The 18,905-nt window shown below is 34.3% G+C and overlaps 1 protein-coding gene and 1 pseudogene across 1 annotated transcript in view; one reads left to right on the top strand and one right to left on the bottom strand.

The window, feature by feature from the left end:
• The window catches only part of LOC127217970 (teneurin-1-like), a 593,057-nt gene that overhangs the window by 148,820 nt on the left and 425,332 nt on the right, over positions 1-18,905 (top strand). The gene's annotated exons all lie outside the window — the stretch shown is intronic.
• On the bottom strand, positions 2,737-18,156 carry LOC127217969 (acidic leucine-rich nuclear phosphoprotein 32 family member A-like; annotated as a pseudogene).

Below are 18,905 nucleotides of genomic sequence, written 5' to 3' on the forward strand. Positions count from 1 at the left end.
TTTGCACTAGGGATAAATGGTTCCATGGCCAGAGGCCCCATAGACTACCCAGACCCTCAACTGACAACCATGTTCAGGGTGCCTTGTTCAGTCTTAGGCAGATTCCCCAGGTGTCAGACTGGGGTCAGTGAACTCCACTTGCTCAGGTCAGCTGTTTCTGTAGGTTTCCTCATCCTGATTTTGACCCCTTAGCTCATCATTTCCTACAACTAGATTCCAGGAGTTCAGGTCAGTGCTTAGCTATGAACCTCTACTTCTGCTTCCATCACTTCATGGATGAAGGCTCTAGGATGGCATTTAAGGTAGTTATCAATCTCATTATAGGGGAAGGTCATTTAAGGTAGCCTCTCCCTATTGCTCAGATTCTTAGTTGATTCATCCTTATACATTCCTGGAGATTTCCCTAGTGCCAGATTTGTAGTTAAGCCCATAATGGTTCCTTCTATTAAGGTATCTCTTTCTTTATTTTCCTCTGTTCTTCCCCAACACAAACTTCCTGATCCCTCATTATCTCCTTCCCCATCCCCTTCTCCCCTCCAAGGAGATATTATAAAGTAAGCATGTAGAAGAGGAACTTAGGGATCAAACAGCATGCTTTCTCCAGATTTGCAAGACATTGCTAAATTGCTTTATGGAGAGCACAATATTATACTCCAACTAGGACAATATGAAATTGCTAATTCTCATTAACATTTGGTAAAATGTTGCCAATATGTACATTTATAGGTCCTCACTGAGTTAATTTGTTTTCCATCGATTGTTTGTGAAACCAAGTGCTTTCTCATACATCTATTATATAAAAGTAGAAAATGACCTATTTCGTGCATGTGTTAATTTCCTGACTTTCTGTTTCATTATAGTTATTTTTTATAAATATATTTTCACTAATGATCCTTGCAATTATCTTTTTCACATTTTCTATATGTTTTCAGTTTGTCTCTTATATCTTTGCTATTGCATCAGATTAAATTGAGTAAAAGTCATACATTCATGATATAAGTCTTCCAGCTCATGAATTATTGTACCTACCACCCCTTACATTCAAATCTTTTGTTTTTCAATAGCATTTGCTTATCCTTTAAATATTTGCCTAGCCTTGACAAGAAATACTGCTAGATTTTTTCAACATTTTAGTACTATAGATATAATCTTGGGAGAGTTTTTCTATTTCATCATCTTATTATTTAATTGTTGAATCTAGTACATGAATACTTGTTTCCAGAGACTTAAGTTGTAATCACTTGTGCTAATTCTAGGATTTCTCTCTGTATATAAATATGACATTTGAAATTGGTGATAAATTTCTCAAATCCTTCCCATTTTATACCTGATTGATTTTCCTTGTTCTGATGTAGTATCTAGAACATTCATTAAACATTTTAATAAAAAGATTTGTTTTAATTTTTCAATGATAAGCAGACATACAACTCAAAATTTGTCTTTTCTCAGGAGAGCAAAAATGGGTTGCAGAGGTTCTATTGTACAGTTGAAACACAGGTTAAGAAATCAGCATGTGACTCCTCAAGCAATCCAGAAGTAGACTGCTGAAACAGACAGCATTCACGAGGAAGAGCCTAAAGTCACTTCAGAGTCATACTAGGGAAAAAAAGGCACAATTTTGCATTCCGTTTCCATGCTCCAACTTTTGGGAGAAGAAAATAATGAACAAGAAGAAACCCAGTAGACATGCAGCGAGTCTCCAGTGCTTGGATTTACAAAAATGTTGTAAGCTGGAGCACTAAGTCCAAGGGTAGCCTGCCATTTTCTGAATGGAGACAGAGGAAGAGTGTAAGGGAAGTGGGTAGAGGAGTCAGAGGAGAGGATAGAAGGAGAGGATGGAGGGGAAACGTTGGTCACTATGTAAGATAAGTGGAAAAAAACACAATTAAATAAAACACATTTTATTTATTATTTGTTTTTGCCAAACAAATCCTTGTCCAGGTTATATTTTTTCTGTTAAAGAAGAAATTTCACCCCTTGTTCCTAAGCCTGCTGTTTTTTTGTTTTTGTTTTTTTTTTGTTTTGTTTTGTTTTTGTGTGTTTGTTTCTTCATTTATTTGTTTGCTAGTTTGGGGGGTGGGCTGTTTGTATGTTTGTTTTTGTTGTTTGTCTCTCAGGCTTATAACTCCAGAGACAAAATTTCTGTTTGCAAAAGCAAAGTTAAATGTCAACTGTGATATGGGAAAGGGATGAGATAGGGAGCATACCCCATATCAGTGCTCAAATCATCCTGTAATTGATAGTTACAAACTAGGGTAATAAATGCCTCTAGCAGAGATCACATGGACCAGAACATGAGCGATTAAAGACAGGGGTGGGGTTCAACAACTCCTGTACTGTGAATAAACTGACAAAAGCTAGTTATGTCTTCCTGACCAACTCTGGAGATTTGGTAAAAAAAAACATCCTTTCTGAAAGAAAGAACAAATACTTGCTTGGTGTGTACCAAGGCATTGGTTGTTAAAGACAGTCCAGATGCCAGGAGCAAAAAGGGTCAGGAATCAAAAGTTGCAGGAAAAATAGGATTTTATTCCTTCCTCCATCACACAAGCCCCAGTACACTTTTCCTCCATCCCTACATTCAGAAAAAAAGAAACTTCAAGGGGCTAGGATTGGAAAAGGGTAGATATGGGTAAAAAATTAAATCACAATAGGAATACCACGAAACTGGTTAATTCTCCTTAGGTGTCCTCTTCGCCCTCATTTTCTAGTTCTCAATTTTTCACTTCTGACTCCTTACTCACTAGCATTTTTGTCTTCCGCATCATCCACTTCACCATTGTTATAACCTTTATCATCATCCTCTCCACTTGTGTCCTCTTCCTCCCCTTCTTCCTCCTCTTTCACTAGCTGGGCATATTCATATTCATACTCATCCTCATCCTCATCTTCCTCATTGTAATCCTCCACAAGACCCTCAAAGTCATAGTCAAAGGCTTCTTTTATCCCTGTTTTACCATTGAGGTTCTTGACCTGAGGGAGGAGCTCGAACAAGTTTTCTCTGTAGTCATTCAGGTTGGTCACCCCACAGTTAAATGGGTCTAGGTGCTTGAAATTCTCTAACATCTTCAGGGACTTTCCTGTGCAGAAGTCTTTTATTTTGTTGCCACTTAAATTTCGATCCTTGAAGTTCAGACATTCTTTTCTGCCAATACTTCTAGAGATTTTGTCATCACTTAGTTCAGGCTTCTCGAGTTTAACTTTGGTTAATTTGGCAATGGGGGGGGGGGAGAAAGTGAGGACGATCTATGTAGATTGTACTTAAAAATTACAGTTTTTCAGCCTCACCTGTGAGGTCTTTGATTTGGCCTTCAATTGTCCAACATTAACCAGGACAAATTCTTTCACTGCAGAGGGTGTCTTCTTCTACTCTTTAAATGAATTGCTTGTCCATTTCCATTTCTCCCTTTTTCTCTCTGAAGAAGATCCTGTGCCAGCAGAATTCAGTGAATAAACCCACAGCTATGTGTTTTAGGATTTTGAACACTCAACCAGCTTCACTGGCTTCTTGGCCAATAAATTTTTATGTAGAAGTTCCAAGAGCAGATATTTGCATCCTGATTTTACTGGTGAAAAGGTATACCACCACTAACATGTTTGTTTACTGCAGATTTTTATTAAATGTCTTCTTAAAAATCCCAAATAGTCTATTAAAAAGGTTTTAAAACATCAATGAAAGTTTATCATTTTGAAAGTTATTTCTGAATCTATTCAAATAACATATGCATATAGTTTTGTTACTTGGAATATTGAGTTAATTACATTGATTAGACAAGCCTTTCATTTCTAGGAAAAATCAATTTGCTAATAATATTAATATGGTTTTAAGAATTAATACAATTGGTTCACTATTTCTTCTTTCTTTTAGTTTCTGAGATTATATTATTACACCATTTCCTCCCTCAAACCCTCCCATATAATCCTGATTCCTCTCTTTCAAATTCATAGGCATTTTTAAATCTTTTTATTGCATAAATATATGCATATGTGCATGTAAGTGCATATGTATCCTGCTCAGTCTATGTAATGCTCTCTGTGTGTGTGTGTGTGTGTGTGTGTTTGTGTCTGTGTTTTTGTCTGTATAATACAATTGGTATACTCTTCTCCAGAGAAGATCATTTGTCCAAGATTTCAGCATTTCTTGGTGGCTTGTAGTTCTTCGTGTAGACATTCCCATGTACAATTGCCATTTCTATTGTTGATAAAACAACTCATGTTTATGCAGTCATGATGGTGAAAATTTATGGGTGTAGCTTCTGACATTAATAGGAGACAGAATCTCACAACAAACTCTCTGGTCAGCTGGTTCTTATAATCTTCCTGTCCCCTCCTTTGCAGTAACCCCTGAGCTTTAGATTTGGGAATGATGTATAGATTTATCAATTGAGATTGGGTTCCACCACTCTGCATTTTGATTGCTTGTTATTTTCTATAATTGTCTCTATCTTTTGTGAAAATGGAAGCAGGGGCTTCACTTATCTTTGTCTACATAGAAAAATATTTAGACAATATTTAGGGTTTATGCTAGGTTAGAAAGTGGTAGTTGTAGAGTCTCCTCCATGGTTTCACCAGCATCATGTAGTTGGCTAGGTTTCTACAAATTAGTATGAATTCTGCCTTGTTGTGTGTGTTTTAAGTCCAATTAAAGATCTGTTGGTTACTATTGCGCCCTTAGGAGCTATTGTTCTGTGATGTTCCCTGTGGTTCATGAACATCATAACTGGACAATACTATTGGATTCTTCCCTCCTTTGGAAGTTTTTGTGATACTTTCTGATATTGCAAGCTAAATATCAGGAAGGAAACTTTCAGTTCAAATCCAGCTCATGGTGTCTGAACATGGTGTTTTCAGGAATAGGGATTAACCATCCACCACTTCAAGACAAGCAATGTCAACAGTAATTGTCTGTAATGATTTGGAAGTATCGTAGACAATACTGACCTACAAATCAAAGGATTGCTTCTCAGGACTGTTACTGGGATTTTTGTTGGAAGATATAAAATGAAATTTTCCATTCTGGGTTTACACCACTCCTTCTAAGAGGCTCACTATTTAGTTTAAGAATTATTGCATGAAATTAATGTGCAATGTTCTTTTTTTGAGTTGCCCCCCCTTTTTAAATCATGATTACAAATCTCACTGAATAAGCAGGTAGGTTTCCTTCTTATTTTAATCTTCAATTTTGTTCATTCACAGCAAAGTGTATTGAAATTCTGATACATTTTATATAAATTACATATTGCACATGTATATGTGTTATATTGTTTAAGACATTATTTTTAGTTGATGTCCTTCATGGTTTAACTACTCTGTAATAATAAAGAAGTGCAATCCAAACAAAACCTATATGTATATGTACTTGCATATCTCAAACTTTCTTTAAGACACACATTTCTACTCATACTATATTAATTTACTTTATGCTAAAAATCAGAAACATTTAACTTTATCAGGCTTTCCAGAAATGGTTATTGCCAAATAAATTTTATAGCATTACTTTATATTGAATATTTCTGATAAAATGTTTTTAGATTAACTCTCAAGATGCACTGATTATTAGTAGATAGCTTACAAAGGAAGAAATAAGTAATAAGGCCAAATAGAAGTGATTAGAGATTGCTAGGCCACTCTGTATTCTCAGGGATTCTCAAGAGACTTGGAGAAATCTAATCCCTTTACAGTATTAATAGTGGAAATATAAATAGCTCCTTTGTGTTTTGTGTAATCTTATGGGTAATAATTATGTTAGAATAGAAGGGATAAATTGCTCCATTCTTATTTAATTAATAGGAGGCTCCTGGCTGACCATAGTGGGTCATGACCCATCCTAGACCATAGTCTATACCACTGCCCAGATGACAGAAGTGTTAAGACTCTCATGTCCTTATTCATGAATCGCAGGGAACTCATGAAAATTTTATACATGTCATATGTCATCATCTAGTGTCATTTTTTTTCTTGTACTTCTTTCCCTTGTTGCCTTCAGAGTCTTACTTTCCTAGTGGATGATGAGGTATTTTCTGGTTCTAAGTTTAAAGTTACAACATGTCAGTGATGAAACTATGCCAAATAGTGTCTTCCATGGATTTGCACTTGTAGCTTTCAGAACTCGTGAGTACTTCCTAATGATTTAACTTGTTTTGAGTTTATAATTCTGTAAATCAACATGCAAGATATTTGATGATAATAAATCTTCATCTTAAAAGACCATTACTGAGTACAAGAAAAGTGAAAATAAGTAATTACAAAAAAAAATTGCATTTTGTAGGGATTCACAAGAGTATTTGCCCACAAATATGATAGCCCTAAATTTCTCAAATATGAAATCAATTGTAAGTACCTCTGAGTGTCGATGTGTGGGGTACTAAAGACAATTTTTAAAAGAAACGTAATTGTTCCAATTGTTTAAAATAGTTCATTATATAACATATTTGGAAATAGAGATTTGGAGTACTAGTTTCTAAAATTCATAAAGTCAGAGATCATACTATGTATCATGATAGTAGTAATCTCCTTACTTTGTCATCATTTCAAAATACTCCCTTATCCTGGAGAAACAAGCCTGAAACTATATCTGATATTTCAACCACTTGCACCACGATGCTTCCTTGTTGACTCCCGCCTAATTTTACTGAATGCTAAGCAATTCTTCTCATTACTGACTAGCATCCTTTTTACATAGTGTCAGCATATGAGGTAAACAAGTAAGTTTCCAGTTATATTTCAACCATAATTTCAGTCTCATCAAAGAAGCCATGAATGTGGAATTTTCGGTTGGTGAGTAGAATGTGTATAGTTTAAAACAAGACAATTTTTTTTCTGTGGAAAACCTTATCAATTGACCTGTCTGAATCAGGAACACATTAATACTTGGATGTTCTGGAAGGCCCTTGGTATTATATGTAAGGAGCTAGTAACAGATGTTTCTGCCAAATAACAATTCAAAATGTAATTGCTGGGTTATTAAGTAGATGCCTATAAATTCTCCCACATATTGGTACCAGTTCCTCAGTTTATTCAAGACTTATTTATTGGTCATCATCAGAGTGAAAAATGATGCTTTCATTCACCTCTAAAAGACACAGAGTACCTTAGAGCAGGGGTCTCCAATTCTCAGGTAAATGTGGCTTAGCCTTTGTTTCTAAAATGTTTCACCAGATGAGAATCCTTTTTGGTCTTTTAAAATTGTTAAAATAAAGATAAATGAGAAGAAAATATTTTTTAAAATATGTAAATTATATAATTTACTACAGCATGACCTCATTCATTCATTTAAATGGGGTTTTTGTGACCCAAAGGCATAAAAAATTTACTATCTGGCACTTTACAGAAAAAAAAGGTTTTCCAAGCCCTGACCTTCAAGATTGATGAAATGGCTTCCATAAATAAATATGCTAAGGGAAACAGTGTGACTACTTCATTCTGAATATGCTATTTGATCTGAGCAATTTGCGTACAGGCCTTATAATATTAACAGTTGCTAATGCACAAGAACTCCTGCCATAATTGTCCACATTCAGAGAAAACTGCAGGTATAGCTGATGCCAGATATTTAAGGAATGAGAACTGCAATGAAACTGCAGAAGACTTTATGGGAAAGTAGAGAAATTATATCAGAGCCACACCAAGGATTTGGCAAGAAGTTCAAGCAAAAGAACTATTTGTTTTTAATGGGTTCTTAACTGTCACCTTCAGTTTCCATAAAGCAGTTTTGTATTCTAAGGCAAAAACTTTCACCTCCTTCAAATTAACATGATAGCAACCTGTGAAAGGAAAACCAAATCACCACTGAGTCATACATAAAATGTTGGCAATTTATTTACAATTATATTGGGAAGTTGTGAGCTGATGTTTATAGACAGTTGAGGTAAGTATGTAAGTCAGGGGTAGAGAAGGGTAATAATATCAGATGGTGAATCAAACAAGGCAAACAGAAATTTCGTACCAAAGCTTCCAATGTGGTCTGTGACAAAATAATACAAATGGAAGTGAAGTTTAACTAATAGAGTTCATTTAACTCACGAAGACAATGAAACCAGATATTTCACTCCCTGAATGGGATTACATTTGGCGGTTATCTAGTTAATTTGATTCATTGGGATTTGTAAATTGGATCATTCAGAGTCCAAAGTGAAATGGTGATTTATATGCAGCCCAATGGCCTCTAGAGAAATAATCAATTCCTCAGAATTCATCTGAAGAATTAAGTTTTATCCTAATTACTCACCTGGAGAATTAACTAGAATTTTGAAGCAGTTGGCTGGGAAAAAAATCTAAACCCAGGCCTTCCATTTAGACAAAACCTCTAGGGAAAACCTTTGGAAACATTTGAGCCATTAACAACAGACCTGACGCCTATTTTCATGATAAAAAATGTATTCAATTATGTGGTTTGGTGGAGTGAGCAGATCTATTCACTTGTAACTTAGTATTTATGAAACTCTACCATGTATCAAATACTTGAATAATTAAGTACACCAATGTAACATGCAAACAACAAAATAGGTTGTGTGCCTTCCTGGAGTTTACATTATTTAGAGCAGTGTGATTGGCAGTGGGGGGGGACACACTGGGGGGAGGTGCCTGCACATGTAATAGGTTGCAATCAACGTAATAGGTTGCATACTTTCCTGGAGTTTACATTATTTATTGCAGTGTGATTGGGGGATGCCTGCACAAGTCTGTGAATGCTTACATATGTGAGGTTCACGTTGGTGGGAGTGGGTATGCAATTACGAATGAGCACAAATGGAGGTCCAAAGTTGGTCTCAAAGGACTTCTTCAATCGCACTTTATTTATTCATTTATTTGTTTGTTTGTCTGTTTGTTTATGAGTCAGGGCCTATCTTTAAAAGTGAAGCTCTCGAACATTGGCTATACAGGCAGTCTTCTTGCATTGGGGATGTTCTGTCTCTGCTTCTGGATTACTGGGGTAACAGGCAGACACCTTGCCTACCCACCCATCTTCTATGTAAGTCCTGAAGAACCAAACTCTAGTGTCCCTACTGGCTGGCAAATGCTTTATCCACTGAGCAATTTTGGAGCCTGGACTGTGAAATACTTTTTTTTTTTTTTTTTTTTTTTTTTTTTTTTTTTGAAACACACCATTGTAATTATTTTTACATATTATTTATTTATTTATTTTTATTTTACATGTCGATCCCAGTTCCCTTTCCCTCTCTCTCTCCCTCCCTCCCTCTTATCCTCTCTGCCTCCTCACATGCACCGTGACCACCCTCCCCTCCCATCCCCCCACCCCAATTCCACATGTACTGCAATGTCATCCAGGTGGGTCATGTAAATCTGTCAAGTAATTTGAAATAGGGACTAGGACTTCTCTCCTGTCTCTATGTTAAGGCATATCCCTCCATGGGGAATATATCCACAAAGTCCTTTTGTGCACCACTAATACATCCTGGTTCCACTGTCTGTAATCCCTTAGACCCATATTCAGCTCCAGTGGCACACGCGGGTAGCGTGCGGTACTTATATGTAAAATACTTTTATAACTTGGCATGGTGGTGCACCTTTAATCTCAGCACTCAGAAGGAAGAGGCAGGTGGATCTTTATGAGTTCAAAGTCAGCCTAGTATAGTTCATGAAATAATTTTATTGCTTTATTTAATTATTTTAAACATATATATATATATATATATATATATCAGTGAGATACCATGATATATTTAAATATATATATAATCATAATTTATGAACCATAATATATTATATCCTTATACATTTCTCTTATCTTTGTTGTTAAAATTTTCAATATCATTTTTCATACTCCTTAAAATATATACAATATTGTTTTCTATAGTTACCCTATTGCACAACTGTCTTATTACTATGGGAGTATAACTCAGTATCTACTGAACAGCCTTCCCATCCTCCCATACCCACCTGCCCCTCCAGGTATCCATTCCTCTTACATCTTGTAGGAAATCAACATCATATTCTGAAGTTCATGAAGACTTGTATTTCATGGGTGGCTTATTTTATTTAACATAAAAATCTCTAGTTCCTACTATTGCTGTCACAAATCTATCTTTTTTTTTTTTGGCTAAATAGTAATCTATTCAGCAACAGCTGATAGACACAGGTTGTTAAAGCTCAAACAGTAATTACCATGAAAATAATTTCAGACAGAGGAACATCTGTATGACAAAGCAACGTAGTCAGAAAGAAACTAAAATAAGTGACACTACTTTGGGTAATATAGAAACATCAGAGCTTCATAAAGTAGTGGCTTTGAGCCAGAAAGAAGCTGGCACAGTAATGTTTGAGGAGTACATCCAAATATGTAAAATCAATCCTGATACACAAGAGATTTCATTCATGGGACTATGTTGTCATTCTTACCATCCAACCTCAAGTTTTGTATTTCAATCAATAGTCTGAAAAATTTGGGAAGAGTAACTATGATGTCTACTTATTATTATCATTATCTTAGTACATGATGGAAGTTGATATTTTTAATAAAAATCATAGCATTTCAATCTCATATACTATCAGTACTTTATTTTATAAGAACAATTGTCAAAGGCTCAGACTAAATAGTAAATGCAAATGCACACAGAGAATAGTCTCATGATTATGGAGTAAGAACCTGGACGCCAGATTTTTTCATTCTGAATATGCAAATTGAATTTTATCTTAAGTCATATCTCTAATTATAAGACTGAATTATTATGAGCCACAGACAATGTAAAACATTTAATATTTGCTACATTAGTTTTAATTTGAGCATTCATAATGGCCTCTGATCAAACTAGAGGACATGACTAACTTCATACAGTGTTATACAAGATCACCCAGGTATTATTTCCATACCTTCCTCCCTCTCTGTATCTTTCTGCCTCTCTGTCTTAATCTCTCTTTATCTCCAGGAATTGAACCCAGGCTTGGACCACTATGCACATGCCCATCTCTCTTACTGATTTATTTATTAAGGTGAAATAATTCTTTGAACATAAAAGTTTGTCATAGTATGAAATTTTAAGTAGATATTTATTTTATTAGCTTTTGTTTGAATTTAGATTCATCTCCATCAGAATTGGTTGGAGCTTATGCGATATTCATTGACCTTATGCCCAAAGAAAAGGATTCTACACAATTTTATTTGTGTAAAATGCACTGGGCTATAGTTGATAGGAATTTTATTTTCAACTCACCCATATAAGGCATTTTCAATATCACACAAGCTTTGGCAAGCAAAGTCACTAATTTATGGCAAGCAAACAGCTATGCTTACCTTCCTTTTGTCAAAGGTTTATGAAAAATGTCTATATTGTTTGTTCAGTATGTTAATTGTACATTTCCATCCCAATGAAGTGACAAACTGTTCTGTCCAATCATATTAAGCTTGAGGAATGTGTTGTCCATAAGAACTTTCAAGTCCTATACATGGGACCTACAATACAAAATATGTCTTTAAAAACATATTTGATATTTCAAGTATGTTTAACATATATGTGGCACACTTTAGAAGAGCTATAGAATACAAAGTTCAAGAACACTAATTTCATGATCTCAGGATTATAATTTGTTTATATTAAAATGAGTGAATATTAATTATCTCCACGGAACAATTCCCTCCCTCCCTCCATCTTTATTCTATTGGAGATCTTTCTGTCTGACCTAGGGAAACCTCAAACAGATGGTCATCTTAAGATAAAATGAGAGAGCAAGAAAGAAAGAGGGATAGAGGAAAAAAGTGAAGGAAAGAGAGAATGGGGAAGGAGGAGAGATAAATGTTAGGCTTTTTATTGGTTATTAGTGATCAAAGGAAATGAAATGGAAATAAGGACAGACTGGAAAGGATACCAGCACCATGTATATTATAAAAGCAGTGACAAAGTATAATGTTTAACCTGTAATAAATTTAGAATTATTAAAAGAAATCTCAAAAATTTCAAAAGGACCTATATAATATGAAGTTCTTTGTATTTGTCTTGTATGCTTACATAATAAGCAGAATGGATCATGACAACTTATTATACTGAAGACACTCAAGTTACAAACATTAATAAAACAGTGACTGTTTTGTTCTTATATAAGAATATGAGCAGCTCATCTCTAGGTCTAGTGTATAGTAGATGTTCATCTATCAATTCATTAGTACATCATCATTTTTGCAGTTGTAACATCATAATTTTTAATCTAATGTTGGTCTAAAGAAGTAAAATAGTTTTATGTATTCGCACAAGTTAATGGCAGAAAAGGAATCTCTAATTTGTATTCAGATCCAGTTTATGGACCTTTCTTCCATATTGCTGTTTATCATTTATTGTTCTTACTCCATTTGTTCTAACTTTTGACTTGTATTGCGAGGATACAGACTTTTATTGTTTTTACATCATTATAATACTTCAATGTTAAAACAAAGCAACAATACTATACCAAAATATAAATACCTACTGTTCAAGCTAGGCCTTTATCCATTCACAAACAGATGCATTTGCATTTATTCTCCCTTCTGTAGGTCAAATCTCCCAAATGAATCCTGGAACTACTGCCAAGCACTAAGCCTTTGCTCATTAAGGATATTTTGGACACCACTGAATACAAAAATATTCTCTCAATGAGTTGTCAAGTCAAGTCCTTTTCCCTAATATTATTTGTTTTCTGCTCTAATGAGATATTGCATAGTACTTTTGGGAGTGTTTCATTAATGTGCTGCAGGTAAGGTTTCCTTAAAGTTTGCTGGAGCAAACTGAATAGCCAGTCTGAGTTCAAGTAAAAGACTATTTCGATACTTCACTATAGGAGATGGATAGCCTGGGACCTTCACAGACGTTTCTTTCTTTCTTTCTTTTTTTTTTTTTTTTTTTTTTTTGTGTGTGTGTGTACATGCATGTGCATACATGCACACGCACACACTCTCTCAACAGAGATAAATAAAAATAAGTATATGAATAATGATATTCTGTTATATAAATCTCTGTTCTTCACTGTTGTTCTTTAGTACTTGTGAGTAGCATGCTTACCAACCTTTATTGAGTGTTAGTAAATCTTAAAATCATTATTCTGAAAAGATATATATGACCTGAGAGCAGATTAGTGCTCCAGGACTAACAGGATCCCTCCCCAGAACTTTTCAGAGGTAGGCTGAAACTTCCACTCTACTTACAGTCTATTCAAATATATCTGTCCTTTTGATACACATAAAAATATATGTCCCTGAACTCTATTGAGTGCTATTTTCTGTAGCTTCTTTAAGAAAATATTTTATATTGATAGGAAGCATGCATTTCCAAGTTACATACCATATAATACTTTTGTCAAAATTATGTAATCATCACATCAAATCCAAATTCTGTGATTGGGAATCAGTCAGAGATCTATACTATGGCAAAACAAACTAGAGAAAAGTAAAATATTCAATTCACTATTTAATTTTTAAAAACCCTTTGTGTGGAAATGTATGGCTTACATGTTCACATGTAGTCAAAGTTGCTGTACATATAAAATAAAAATAAATAATAAAATCTTTAAAAAACATTTTTTAAATCAGTGTTTTTCATTAATTGCTTCAACAAATTTTAATTTTGTTTAATGATTAAAATTCATATTAGAGAATACTGAAGTTTTGTTCTTTTGAAATAATAAAATGTTTCTGTGTGCCAAAATTGCTTTTTATAGAAATGAAAAGAATTTTGTTCTTTTGTTTTGTTTTGAAACAGAGTTTCTCTGTGTATCTTTGTAGACCAGGTGGACTCAAGCTCACAGAGATCCATCTACCTCGTGAGTGCTAGGATTAAAGGCATGCACCACCACATGGAAAATTTCACTCTCAAAGTGCAAAAAGAAAAATTATATTATCTCCCAACATTCTCCTTTGAACTGGCCTACAGTTTGTATTTTCTAACTAAATATACCACTATCCTTATGACTATCTACAAATCTGAATATACTTTGGTTACAGTTGAAAATTGTACTATTATAATGTTGTTCTCATTTACCCTCTCAATATGGATATATAATATTAAACCTGTGTGCTTTTGGAGACTCAAAACTGTGAAGACAACTTTGGTTTTACTATTGAAGATCAGATTATATGCTTTGTTGTAAATCATTTTTGAGTTTTATTGAAGTATTATTAAAAACCTGCATTGCTGCACACTTCTGTGCCCCACGTGTCTATGGATAGATGAACTATTAGATGCAAAGGCATAAGGCTTTTTGAGAAGATGAATAGCTAGGCAATTAGAATTGTAGGAAAGAAGTGCTGATACATGTACTAATTCTTACAGTTATGTGTTTTATTTGCAAACAAATAATTGTTTAACTTAATGAAAATAAATATTTAACAAAAATACTTTGTACTCTATTGTCCACTTCTGGATTAAATTTTCTGAACTGTTCCTACACATAATCTGGTTATAGTGTTGCTTGCACATTAGCTAGAATATATTAATTTTTAAGGAAGAGAATTCAGTGACTCAGAATGTTTAGCCTCTGACTTAATCAACCTCAAATAAATACCAAACTGAAATGATTTCTCAGTTTATCAAATAATATCACTCAAGTGTAGACTATCATTTATCATTGTGGCATGTCCAGGCCTCTAAATGAAGGAATGTACAAATTATCTAGTGAAAGATTTTGGTAGAAATATATACAAACACCATTTTGCCAAACACCCAATACTAGTATTACCAGTTAATAAATGGCAGAGATGGTTTAGCAAAATATTTATTTTTTTATAAGTTATGTTTATGTTTATTGCAAGATTAAGTATTATGTGGTGATTACTATTAAGATTAAGTAGTAAGATGTTTACCAGGCCCTGTTTAAAATACATAGTCCAGAGCTTGGCCCAGTGCTTGGCTATGAATCTCTCCATCTACTTCTATCAGTTACTGGATAAAGGTTCTATGATGACAATTAGGGTAGTCAGCAATATCATTATAAAAGGCCAGTTCAGATACCTTCTCCACTATTGCTAACAGTCTTGGCTGGAGTCATCCTTGTAGATTTCTGGGAGTTTCTCTGGCAGCAGATTTCCCTCCAACCATATAATAGCTCCCACTACCAGGATATTTCTTTCATTGATCTCCCTCTCTGTCCCTCCCCCAACTCAACCATTCCAACCCCTCATATTCACATCCTGTACCCTCTACACAGTATACCCATGAGATCTAATCTATTTGCCCTTCCCAGGGAAATCTATGCATCCTTCTGAGGGTCCTCCTTTGTTAAGACACCTAGCATTTATGAAGTCTGTCTCTCACTGTCTCTGTCTCTCTCTCTCTCTCTCTCTCTCTCTCTCTCTCAAATGCTCAGATTAGAACTGAAAATGTTGGATGCTTTGGAGCTCTGTATTCCTAAGTATAAAACAAGTTATACAAAAGTAAAACATTACATGCTGACTAGTCAGTAAATCTTCATAATGCCCAATAAGGTCTTTGACTGTTAGATTATTATTATTATCTAACAATCAGATATCTCACAATGTTATAGCATTGCATATATTTACAGAGTATGAAATCAACTACATATTGTATGACTTCAATTGTTACATTTGAGTTGGTTTGGCCTTGTTTGCAATCATTCTCCATCTTATACTATCCATATTTACCTGTTTCTTTTCTTTGGACTTCATGTAAATTTATGTTGAAGATAACAAAGGATAATTCACGTTAAATGTAGTGCTTTGTTGATATAGAGTAGATTTCTGGAAATACAGGTACACTATTCGGTAAATATCTAATTCACTTCCAATTATATAATGAATTTTGTGGAGATTTATTAAAGAATAGATTTGAATTAAATTATTGCAACTTGCAGAACTTTTTCTGGATATAGTAGCATAATTAAATTATTGCTTCTATATTTTGGTATTATATGACATGAGGTTTATAAATATGTTTTAAACTGGATTGTCCACTTTAGCATATTAAAGTTATTAAGGAGCTCATTTATTTCTAAATGTATAGTTTTATATTTGAAAGAGAGCACAGATATATATTTTGCATTTTGGTATACTGTTTTATTTTTTCTGAAAAGTTTACTTATATATACAACAAACCTTAGATGCCTATAGTGGGATACTCCAAAATGTGTTTGGAGTGTTTTGAAGGAATTTTCAGCTCATGCATACACACACACACACAGAGAGAGAGAGAGAGAGAGAGAGAGAGAGAGAGAGAGAGAGAGAGAGAGAGAGAGAAAGTCACACAGAAATATTAACACAGGCACATGCACACACATGGGGTTGGTGGCTGGGAGATGGAACAATAAAAACAACACACTTACATACATTGTTTTCAGCTTACACAAATAATTACTATTGGATGTTTTATTGATGACAATTGCATAAAAATTTATCAGACTCTTAGACACATTCATCAATAAGTAAATCTGTTTTATTGTGTACTTTCCTAAAAAAATTGAACATAGAAATCTTATATACAAGTGTCTCTACTATTGTCACAAACAATGGGTATTATGTGTAACCTATTTTATGTAATGCAGGTCTAGGCTTATTTCTTTCATTTTTATGTTAAATTAAAATTTTAAAAGTAATAGTCATACTTTTGGAAATATCATGAACAAGAGGAATAGACATTCCATTTTATGTTTCTAGTGCCTACCATAATGTCTGACAGAAAAAGGCACATATTAGGCTAAAACATCAGTAAGTAACTGACTGAATTAACAAGTCATAATTTCTCTGCTATCCATAATTTGTTTCTGAATCGTGAGACGGTCTTTTAAGAACTGTGTTCAATATTTTAATTGCTTCATCTTAAAAATATTTAAGAGGATGCAAAGGCCACTCGGTGATTTAGAGTAGTTGTTCTTCCATGGGATTAAAGTTCTACTCACAAAAGCCAAAGCAGGCAACTCACAACCACCTCCAGGGCTTCCAGTGTTTTACTATTTGCCTGTATGGTCACCTACAATTTATACACATACATTCACAGAAACGCACATATACACACAAATGAAAAAAATTAACACCAACATTAAAACCTTATGACCATTTGCCTGAACTATTTAACAGACATGGATAAAACAAATAGAATTTAAAATGTTTTGCAAATAAATCAAAGGGCTAATAAATTAGTTTAGTGGTAGATGGCTTATTCAGTAGGCACAAGGTCTTCAATGTAATCCCCAGTGATATAAAAATAAATAAAATGCCTCTTTTTATATACAGAAATATCTGGGGAATAATTTCAGGATATCCAGGAGTTACTTTAAAATATGTCAGTTTAAAAATGAGTGAAATTATGTAGATGTTCCATTCCTAAGCTCTGTAAAAAAAGAAAATTCTTTTATGAAGACTGAGAAGGATATTAATCTTTAATTGTAGACATGTGGATTCAGGGGGCAGATTGATACTACGTCCATTCAGCAAAATAGAAGAGATGAGTTCACTGTGAGAGCCTTTACTATCCCCAACCTTAGGTTCTTGGCCAGATTTATATTACTAAGCACATGTTTCTTCCTGTGTCATATCCATGCAGAAATCAGTTGTTCATGCCTATAACGTTCATACATTATTACAGTCATGGACATATATTGACATGTCAGCCATTATTGTAGCTCACAGTGTTCACTGCTGGATAACATTGCTGATAATCTCCCTGGCCCCACATCTAGGTGGCTGCAGAACACCTTCTGGTACTGTGAAAGTTAGCCAGCAGAAAGATTCTATTCAGTATCTGTTTGATTTCCTTGTGTCCCAAGACCAAAGTTATGTGTGTTGTCTTTAGAAATAGAATTTTATAATCGTGGTTTTATTGGTAACCAAGAGCTTGGATGTTTTGTTTTGGTGGGCGGCAAGGAGGGGGGTTGGACTGTGACAATCCTGACCAACAACTGAGGGAGAGGCACTACTTACTTGATCATTACACTCCTCCCCACAAGGCTTTGAGATGATTGCAGGAAAAGGGGAAGAAAAAGCTTTTAAGAGCCAAAGGTCAGAGAGGACTGGAACAAAAGCGTGTCTTTTGGATACAGTAGGACCATTGCACTCACGAACGCACAGCAGTCATGACTGCATTCAACATTGATGCGCAAGGGACTCACAAGTCCCTAGTCCTGGCTAAGGAACTATTGGGAGTTAATGGCTTTGGAAGGGCAGGGAAACAGTTTTCTTTAAGGGTGGGGTCTCAGGAAATGACAATTGGATACCTCCACATCCATGGCTATAGAGTACATAACCAACATAATTTGAATGTGGTATGTAATATTAATAAAATTGGGATATGAATTTGGGAGGAAGTTGGAGGTAAGGAGTGAATCTGGAACGAATTAGGGTGAAGGTTAGGAGATTAACATGATGAAAATATTGTATGCATGTATGAAATTCTCTTAAAATTGTACTTTAAACTAACTAAAGCATTTCAGCAAAATAAGTATTGTTTTATGTAATCAGTATATAGGTATTTATTATACTGTTCTTTTTTATCTTATTTGTGTTTGAGAATTTTGAAATAAACTTCTTAAAATTTAAAACATATTAGACACATAAATCCACAATTATAGGTTCTGTTTTATTTCACATCAATTTTATAAAACAGCAATTTAACTGCACATGAGTTATAATTTATGTAACTTTCTAGAAGTTTGGATCCTGGGCAAATGTTTGGGTTGCTTCCTTAAACTAGTTATATGATGTTTTTATTCATGGGTTGCCTAAAATAATGTTATTTACTAACATGATTAAAAGACAATACAGGCACAACAAAGATATATGAGTACTTAGCCATTCCACTTTCTGTATGAACACAGGCAGATATTTGATCAAAGTCCATATTGGACTTGGGAAGCAACTTCACAAATTTTCTGTATAAGGACATCTGGATAAAATGAAAGTTGAACTTCAATATGAAGGTCAATTAAAAACAAGTTGTAACATGCTAATTCTCAATGTATTTTTCATCGATCACTAT

This window comes from Phodopus roborovskii, unplaced genomic scaffold (assembly GCF_943737965.1).
Source record: "Phodopus roborovskii unplaced genomic scaffold, PHOROB, whole genome shotgun sequence".
Lineage (NCBI taxonomy): Eukaryota > Metazoa > Chordata > Mammalia > Rodentia > Cricetidae > Phodopus > Phodopus roborovskii.